The sequence below is a fragment of the Nothoprocta perdicaria genome, unplaced genomic scaffold (assembly GCF_003342845.1).
Source record: "Nothoprocta perdicaria isolate Ctin4 unplaced genomic scaffold, notPer1 scaffold_41, whole genome shotgun sequence".
NCBI classification, from domain to species: Eukaryota; Metazoa; Chordata; class Aves; order Tinamiformes; family Tinamidae; genus Nothoprocta; species Nothoprocta perdicaria.
The window spans coordinates 4,970,212-4,979,631 of record NW_020455655.1 but is presented as its reverse complement, the minus strand read 5'-3'; the positions used below and the strand labels follow the sequence as shown (position 1 = coordinate 4,979,631).

Genomic DNA, 9,420 nt, shown 5'->3' with positions numbered 1-9,420 from the left:
CTGGAAGAGAAGGTGATCTCTTGTGCTTGGACAAAGACACACATATCCTGGTCACACTTTTAGATAACATTAGATAAACCTCCACAGAGAAACACTTTGCAACAAACTAATTTCACAAGCATTTTACCAGGACAGAGACTGCAATATCAAACCCTGTATCTGTGAGGCAGAAAATGCCAGCACTGTAACGGTAAAACTCAAAAGTACTATTTTTCTATAAACACTCTTTTATAGGTTAATGCACTGTGAATTCAGCTTAGTATTTTTAATATGAACTCACACAGTAAGTGTCTTGGCCTAGAGAGAAACATGAGGTCATATGTAAACTATTCATTGCAAATCCACTAATTGAAAAGTTACCAAAATCCTTTGGAGCCAAATTATAAGGATGTGAGCATTTCTTTAAGCAAAGAAGGGTAAAGATGAAAAGACGTCGTCTTTCAGCTCCATACCCAAATGCAACCATCACAGTCAAGTCTACCACAGAAGAAAGATTTTTTTAAAGACATTAAAGAGGTTCTCAGAAGTCTGCAAAATTATCAGCTAGCATACTGACATAATGCTGAGATCAAATGAAAGAGACATCATAGAAATCTTAGCTACATCCAGAATTTTCTGTCTGGATATAATGAAGGTCCTGCTATAATACAAGCCCAGGCTGACACTTACAGGTGGATTGCTCTGTGCACAAGGAACCCCATGGACATCAAGGGCAAGCAGAGAAAGCGCAGCATAGGGAAAGCCATCCCTGGCACCTGAGCCATGCAAAGAGAAGGATTATTGTTCATCATATTGTTCATCATATTGTTCATCATATTGTTCGTGTTTTACAACATGCAAAAATTGATTGGAAGAGGAAAAGTTGCCACCTGAAGATGCAGACATCTCTAGTTTTCCAGTAAATGGGGCTGTGGAACAAAGGCATGAAGCCACATTAAAGCTGAAAACCCACAGCAGTTTTTTTTATTTCTCTGCTTTTGTCTCTGACAAAGCGTAGCAGCCACAAATTCCAGCCAAGCATTCATTCCTGTAGAAATTTCCCATTTTGCTTTCTCAGAACCAAACCAGGAGTATTGATCTCACAGTGAATGTGTGTGCATGTATACACACACAGATATATCAATGAAAATCAAGCTAATTCTAGCTAACGTTGTAGTGAGCAAAAGGCATCTGCTTCAGCATCAAATTCATTGCTAGCACTATCTACACTTCTTATGTATATAGACTGCATATGAACTAACATGTTACCTTTTTAATTTTTTGATATTATAAACAAAGAAACAGAGAGAAGTTACTCAAAGTGGAACAGGCCTTCTTTTTAAAGCTTATTCTTTTTCTTTGAAAAATATAAGGGTTGTCTCATAGTTAGATAAAAAGCTGCCTAAGCTATTAATGGGCAATTTTGGGGAGGAAAAGTCAAGCACTTAGCCCTTCAAGGTGCCCTAGCTCCTTGCAAAGAGAATAGTACGAGATACAAATCAAACTTAAGTACTATTTTAAGAAAGTCAGTATGAAACAAGCTTGTTATAGTCTCGTACATTGGGGTAAGCTTCCTCCAGAGCCTTAAGCTRCTTGGGAAGACAAATCCTCAAGTATTAAAAAAAGACTTTTTAGTATAAAAGACAATGTACAAAAATACCATAGAAAGTAGCAAAAGTCTCCCTGCCTCCAGGTTTGATTCAACTGAGTTCAATGTTCAACTTTCTCAGATGGATGCCATTGATTCACCCACTATCTAGTTAATAGCCCCCCACAAAATTTTCCATATTCCAACGTTTAATACAACTCTTAATTCCCTAGTAAGCTGATAGGTCTGCAGAGGCAAACCCACAGGCCCACTGATTTTTCTAGAAGGATAAGATCATAGTTCAATATCAGGCAATCATACCATTTGTATATTGACCTCTACAGATATATTGTGCTGTTTTAAATAGAAGCCAGCCTTTGCTCCTGCCAAGCCTTATAAAACATGAAAATGCAAGTGTCTCAGCCCAAAAGCCAAAGAGATGTGCAGAATTATATCTCCTCCACAAAAAAAAAAAAAAAAAAAAAAAGATCCCTGAATTAATGACATTTGCAGTCATGAATTTCAGGCCAAAAGTCTTTATGGCTTCCTCTGAAGAGTCATGTCACCTTCCAGAGGCCCATAATTCTCCAAGTGCAATAAAATTTTGCTTGGCAGAGCCAGAATGAGAATTTCAGCTAAAGCTTTAATATTAGCTACCAGAAACTTGGGTCTTTTCCTAAGCATTTATGAAAACATGAGCAAGTGCTCTTGAGAATATTCCAAGTTCAAGTTTATTTACTTTACTGATTAGAATTAGGTGTGCAGAGAATGGCTCTTGCACGAAAGGGGTAGGGGCCTGGTGTTATAAAGCAAACCAGCTTTTTAGCATTTACAGATCAAACACAAGGGCTGAATCCCTAACAAGCCGCTCAGAATTCCAAGGGGTTTGGGAAGCCTGTAACATTCCAGACCTCCAGCTCATTCTCTCACCTTGAGTAATTGATCCATACTAAACTACGAAGACTTGGATTGCTGTAAATACTCTTTGTTCTTGACAAGGTGCAATATATTAATTAAGGATTCCAGGCTTTTCATATTAAGAAATAACAGTAAACTTCTGAGATTTCAAAGCTTATCATTCCATTTTGCGCACGATGGGGCACACCAGATTTGGAGGTTGGGTAATGTTGTTTTGGGAAACATATGTAACCAGTCCCAGTCAGAGTGAGCGCTCCTTCCTGGAAACAATTTAATACCTAGCATTTGGGGGCAGACTGCTTAATTAACRAACACCAGAGGAGAAATGGCCTTGTAAAGAAGCTGCTAGCAGATCATAGAAGCCCTTAGGAATTTTCCAGAAGCTGACTTGAAAAAGGCCAACCTGTTGTGCATTTCACTTAYTTCTAATCTTTGAGAAAAGTGTGTCCTTCTGTTACAATGATATGACTTCCTAATTCCAAAATGCACATATTTCATACAACACATCAGGCAGTCACCTTAGGGAGGTGCTATGTGTTCCAGACATAGTATGAATAAATTATTGCATGTGGTTGCTGTGGTAACATCTAATTTGTTATTGTATAACAGAATTACTCGTGTTTAAATAGCTGCAAACTTTTCTTGAGGCTGTTATAAAAACCTACCTTTTTACTTTTTAAATTGAATATTTATGTGTGTGTGGTATGTATGGAATAGAAGTAATGCTTTTCCACCTTAAAACTACCTTTCTTACTGTTACATACCCTTGGGCTCTTATCATGGAAAGCATMTCTGCATGCAAAAGTAATGGCAGCCCTTCCTGCTCTGGAACAAARGTCTTCTAGTATTAGCAACTCTCCTTTTAGGCACCAGCTTCATAAAACAGCCAATGGGAGTTTTTAAAATACCACTTCACTGGTTTGTATTATCCATTAGAAACAACATATGAAACAATATGGGAGAATTATCCTCTTCATTCCAGTTCTGATGAAAAGAATACAAAAATAAAACCAGAACAATTCAACAATCATAGTAAGTGGAATGAATAGTCACATACTTACCACTCAGTCTGTGAATAAGACTTCTTTTAAACAGTTGCTTCATGGTTGAAAATATACACTAATAGATAAAACTTCTTTAAAATGCATATCCACCTCCCCAAAGGAAAACCTTTAAACTTGTTTCTTTCAATGCTTTTTAACAGAAAAAAACCAAAACCGAGAAAATGTGTTCATCAAATTTAACAAATAAAAAAGAACCTAATTCTAATCCAGCGACAATCTCAGAGCCTAACAATGGCGCGAAGCATCCATAATTCTATTTAACCCTGCCTGATGTGAAGGTTTTATTTTGTGATCATTTTAGTGCATAAACCCTGATGAATAATGGAATTGCAGAGAAAGGACCCCTACGGACTGGAGCTTCATTGACATCTGACTGGTAGCCTAAAAGCCTGCGGCGAGGGTCCCAGCGACGCATCGCGGCCTCCCAGCAGGTCGTTAAGGCAGCGGCCAATTAGGAAGCCAGGCTGCAGCACGACATTGTTCACAGCAGAGCAAACATAATTGATTTTTATTTCCACAGAGGGGAGAACCTCCTTACTAAAGGGCTTTAGCATAATTTCTTATTTAGGAAAGGTTTAAGGAGATTTGTGCTGGAGTATTTAATTCCAAGCCCTGGGACAGTCTCTGGCAATGTGTATAAATTAAGGGGCAGTTGACTTCACTCATTCATATTCAAACTAGAGACTCACTTGTTGCTCAAAAGTAGCATGAAGATTTCTGAGCGATGGCATCCAACACCAGCTGTGCAGGGGCACTGAGCTTGCGCTCCCGCCAACTTTAAAGGGTTTATGGAGTTATTAGCAAGCCAGCCTCCTGCTTTAAGGCTTCTTTCCTATGCATCTCACCATGCTAACGTACCACATGTCTGTARTGAGCTCCTTAAGATCACTGTGCAGGTGGAACTTGCTCCAAAGACACCTGTATCATCAGCAAGCTCTTTCTCATTTCATTGTCTCCCAACAGGTTATTTTTGATCCCACCGTACATGGGCAGGAATGTTCAGTGACAGCCAGACCACAGCAGGAAGATTTCCTGATAAAGGAAATGTGGATTTGCCCAGCTCACAACAGCATCACAGGAACATGGTGGAAATTGTCAGCCCTGTTACTCCTTAAGCAAATAACTTTTCAGAGAAGCTTTTGCTGTAGTCTGTGCCTTTAAGGTCCTGTGGTGAGCAGATAGCTGGAAAATGCTATAAAATCCTCACTTTTTACAGGACCCAAAGCAATRCAGCAAAAAAAAATATTGGACGTATTTGTAGATTACTATCTCCAAATTATGCCTACAGTAGACTTGACAAATTAAATTTTCCTATATTCCTTTTATTTCAGCGTGCCAAGTGAATCATTTCTTTAAAAAAATAAAAATAAAAGGAATTCTCAGCTGCAAAGGCATCAGTCCAAGCAGTGAACTTCAGATGCTGGGTCTATACCTAAGAATCATGTGATTTAGCTGTCTCAAATTTTCTGGTTTCCTTCATGTTTCAAAAAAAAGAAAAATCTTAGTTAAAGAAATAGAGAAAAAAATTACCTTCCACTTCCATTTCAAAGTCAGCCAGTAAGATGATGACAATTTTATTCCCTGAGGTTGCTCACAGGTCTGTTTCTCTGCCTTGGTTAAGTACTTGCCTGAAATGCAAAGATACAGTGTAAATATTTTTTAATAGACCATTATATAATTACAAAGTCAGATAAATCTTAAATTAGCAGCAGCGAGGGCAGTTTAACGATCATCTGTTTTTCCACGGCACCGGTTGGTGCCCCTTAACAGTAGTCACAAAGCCAACACGTATCAAAGAAGGAACTTCTATCCCTTACAGCTTCTCCTTTGTAAAATTTATGCCCACGATTGTCAACTAGCAGTTGATAGGATTCTTGAAATTCATACATATTTAACCTCCTATCACACACAAGTGATTTATTTATTACAGAAGTCATCAGAGGAGGAAGCGTGGTCATCTTGCTTGGTTACTACTACAGACTCCCCACCCATACCCTAAACTCTTTCAATCTCAGTGATTTCTGGAAACCTGTCTCTGCTCACAGAGCAACTCCTATCAGAGAATCAGCTAAAAAAAACCCCTGCAAATCTGCCAGGAAACAGCTAAGCTGGATCCAAGAAGCATCCAAAAATGGTGCAGAATTAAGCAGATCCCTGTTCTGAAAATGTATCCGAGTCAACRGTTCTCAACTCTTCTCAGTTTGTGGATGTTTATATGTTTTTAGCTGTAACAAAGATCCCATATTATATAATAATGTTTGGGKTTTTTTTGTGTTTGCATGTGTTGTTTCTCTCTCACGTGCCCTTTGAAAGTAGCTATCAACAATTAGCGGTTTGTAGCCCAAAGCCCAGCAGCTGTTAGTCAGCTGATACACTTAGATGTATGGAAAGTGAGTGCACATTGCTGAAGTATGTCAGGAGAGCATGGTATAGAAGCATAAGCTGTTGGAGTTGTCCCCTGTACATGTTCCTTTAGTCTGCATCAGCCACAYAACTTCAGGGATGCACTGTGCAATAGGAAAGCCAGGAGAAGTGGAAGAAAAATCAGCCACCAAAAGCCAGACACAGGTACAGGAAAACACCCTTCCGAGCCTCAGGAAGCCTAAGTGGAATGGTTTACATCTGGAATTAATAGCTCTCTTGACTGAATGAAAATAGGCAATGCTTAGGTTTACATGCAAGGTTAGAGTGTTTTCAGTTGTAATGAGGAAAGAAAGTGTAAAGTATATTGGGCATGGCCATGCTCTCATGCAGGTGTGTACTGCGTGGGCTGGAGAAAACAGGCTAATTTTGGAACTTTCACCTTGTTAAATGTTTCTGGAGTTTCACTTTGTAATAGAAGACTTGCTGATATTACAGCCCTTGAACATTCCTCGCCAATGAGAAAACAGAGGGAAATGGGTCTGAGAACTCAGTGCTTGAAATGATAACTATAAATTATAGTGTAACTTCAAACCTCCTAAAATGTATATTTTACTGGAGGATATACAGCAAAGCTGTGTTTTTCTCTAAGGAAGAAATGTTGTCACTGACTGCAAGAAATCCATATGCTGGCACTTAAGTTCACAAACAACCACTATTTAATCCATAAAAAACCTTCTGTGATATTCAGTAAATTATGTGTCACTGAATTCTTAAAAAGAAATCTTGGAGAAATGTTCTAATTCTCTGACTTTGCATGATACCTCATATATTAGTCAATCTTGTTTAACCTTTTTTCACTCATATGTTACCCTGAATGAACATATTTTAATTACATGTACTTTATTTAGTGATTTTATTGCTATCTCTATTTATTAAGAGATTGTTTAATGGAAAGAAAGGAAGGACCACCAAGAATCACTTGGACATAAGAAGTGTCTAAGAATTTTTGACCACAAAACCAGCAAATTTCTGAATGAAGAGAATTCCTCCCGAAAGTTCATCAACAGAGGCCCTTGCTTTAGCACCTCAAGAGCAAAGGGGCTGGGGTAGAAAGCCAGAACCAGAGAAGAGAGCCCTATTACACTCATTCAGGAGGCCATAAATTGGCTCCATGTTCATATACTTGATTTAAATTTGGATTTTTTTTTTCTGAAATAGACAAAACAATCCACATAGCTTCAAATCAAAGGCAATTTAGTCCATGTGAAAAATACCGACAGTGTTAACTGCTTTCTGAGAGACTTTTTGATCTAAATCTGTCCTAGGGGACCCAAACTCTCAATCCATTTTTCTTCTCTGGAAATCAGAGTAGCATCACGGCCCAAGATGTTTTTACATCAGATACCACATAGMAGCAGAACAAAAAGAGATTTTGATTTAAAGAACAGGAGATACAGAAAATATCTCCTCAGCAGAGCCTTGGCCTTCCTTCAGAATACCCATGAAGAAATATCAAAACACTCTAGCAAGAAAAGTGACATGAAGAATGAATGTCAACAGGTTGTGTGCTTAGTCAGGGATTCTGGAYGAAAAAGCTCGTGAGAAAAATCATTGTCACTGCCAAACCTTTCGTCTTCTCCACTGTATTTTTCCCTAGCAATGAGACTCACATGAATTTACTGGGAACTTGGGAAGTGGCCTTCTTTTTTTGTTGTTGTTCCTTTGAAAGTTGCTCTAATAGCAAACCATGCCACCTTTGATTGTTTCAAAACTTTAATAACTTTGAATGAATAGAAGCAGGAAATTCTGAGCTGGAAAGAAGTGTTGTTTCACAGCTGCTAACTCCCTCATGTAACTGCTGTAACCTCCTCAACTGTCCGCCTGGCRCTCAAATTAGAAACTGGTATTTACATATGAAGAAATTAGGTTTAATGAAACAAATACAATCGTATATTAGGTGAGGAAAACAACTACATTCTCCTTTCAAAACACAACAGARCCATATTTGAGTGAATACATTTTATAATAAAACTCCATTATAAAGGTAAATTCAGTAACCTGGTTGTCTGACCTCACCTTTGTCAGGGTTTTGAAGCAATCTGTATTCAGAGACATTCACAGTCCAGCCAAGGCTTCTTCAGYGCATATCTAGCAGCTTTGGCAAACAGGTTATTTCCCACACGAGCTTCTCCTGAGGTGAAGCAGAAAACAGAAGAGGTCAATATTCTGTATATGAGGGGTGCTCTGTAGCATTACTAATACTGGAACAAACTGAAGCACAGCAAGTTTAGTCACTTTGAAGAGGTCAGAAGTCTGCCCATAATTTTCACCATCTGTGACTCAATGTTTTGAGTTCAAGTGTTTATCAGGCTTTGTAATGGTTGTCTTCACAGACACCAATAAAAAGAAATTTTAAGGTTCAGWCACCTCTACAGTGCTTCTGATTACAACCTTAGCACACACTGCTCACACTTTACGTATTTAGACACACACAATGTCTGGCAGTTTTGCACCACACAAGAAACTGCAAACTGGTAGACTACTTAATTCTACATGAAAAGACAGCACACAAAAATAGGATCTAATCAYGCAATGAAAAGAAAAAAAGTGGAAGTATATATATGTATTTTAATTTAGCATTGTATAAGGAAAGCAGAAGTGTTAGTGAGGAGTTTTTCCCATCAGACCAGCCCTTTGAATGGTACGAGGAGATCTCTCCCATCACTGGAGGGAAAGCAGATGCCACTAATGACGCAGGACCCAGCATTTGAGCCAACAGATGCCAGTTCAAAGTTCACTGGCATCAAGGCACATCTGTCAACATGGGCTTTAAACTAGGTCCATAAAAAAATATTAGGCATCAAAGTGGTCAGAAGACAGATGGGGCCATTCTTGGGAATAATAATTGTCCCGAATGTGTTTGCCTGGAATCCTTTCCAGCCCAAGTTTGCGGAAAGGAGCCTGGCTTTACACATTTGTCAGAAGGTGGTGTGCAGTTCTGAGCATCTATAAGTGTATGTGCTAACACCTTCTCAAAAGCTGACACGTTCTACCAAATTTTATCTAAAATTATGAGAGGCAGAAAGAGAAGAAGCAAGAAAAATGTGATTGTTCCAAATTTCTAATTCTTCCTAAACTTCCACATCATAGCTTTGCAGCTCTTGGCTGCATACATTTGTGTTATAGCTTATATAGTATTTTWATCTCTATTACTACTATGATGTTTTTGCATATAGCATTCTCATTTATGCACCATTTTTACATTTTATGCTCTACATATTCCACAAGTAGTTTCAGGGTCAAACAGGAGAGGATATTTGGAGGAGGATAGATTTAAACAAGCTGAGCATTGTCACAATAGTCACAGCTCCCARCTCCTAGGCACAGGGGAGTGAGTTACACCCATGTGCTGATAAATACCCCATGTCCTCAAGAGGCCTATTAGTTTACACCCCAAGGTGTATTAGCCAAATATCTTTAAGCTACAACTATCTACAAACACTTCCA

General features: G+C 38.5%; 1 long non-coding RNA gene across 1 annotated transcript; it reads right to left on the bottom strand.

Annotated features, from left to right (window-relative positions):
- Positions 1 to 249: 249 nt before the first annotated feature.
- On the bottom strand, positions 250 to 8,088 carry LOC112952839. Its single transcript, XR_003250477.1, has 3 exons — positions 7,990 to 8,088; positions 5,080 to 5,177; positions 250 to 755 (listed from the first exon to the last, which is right to left on the bottom strand). It is a non-coding gene; the product is annotated as an uncharacterized LOC112952839 (long non-coding RNA).
- Positions 8,089 to 9,420: the final 1,332 nt, after the last annotated feature.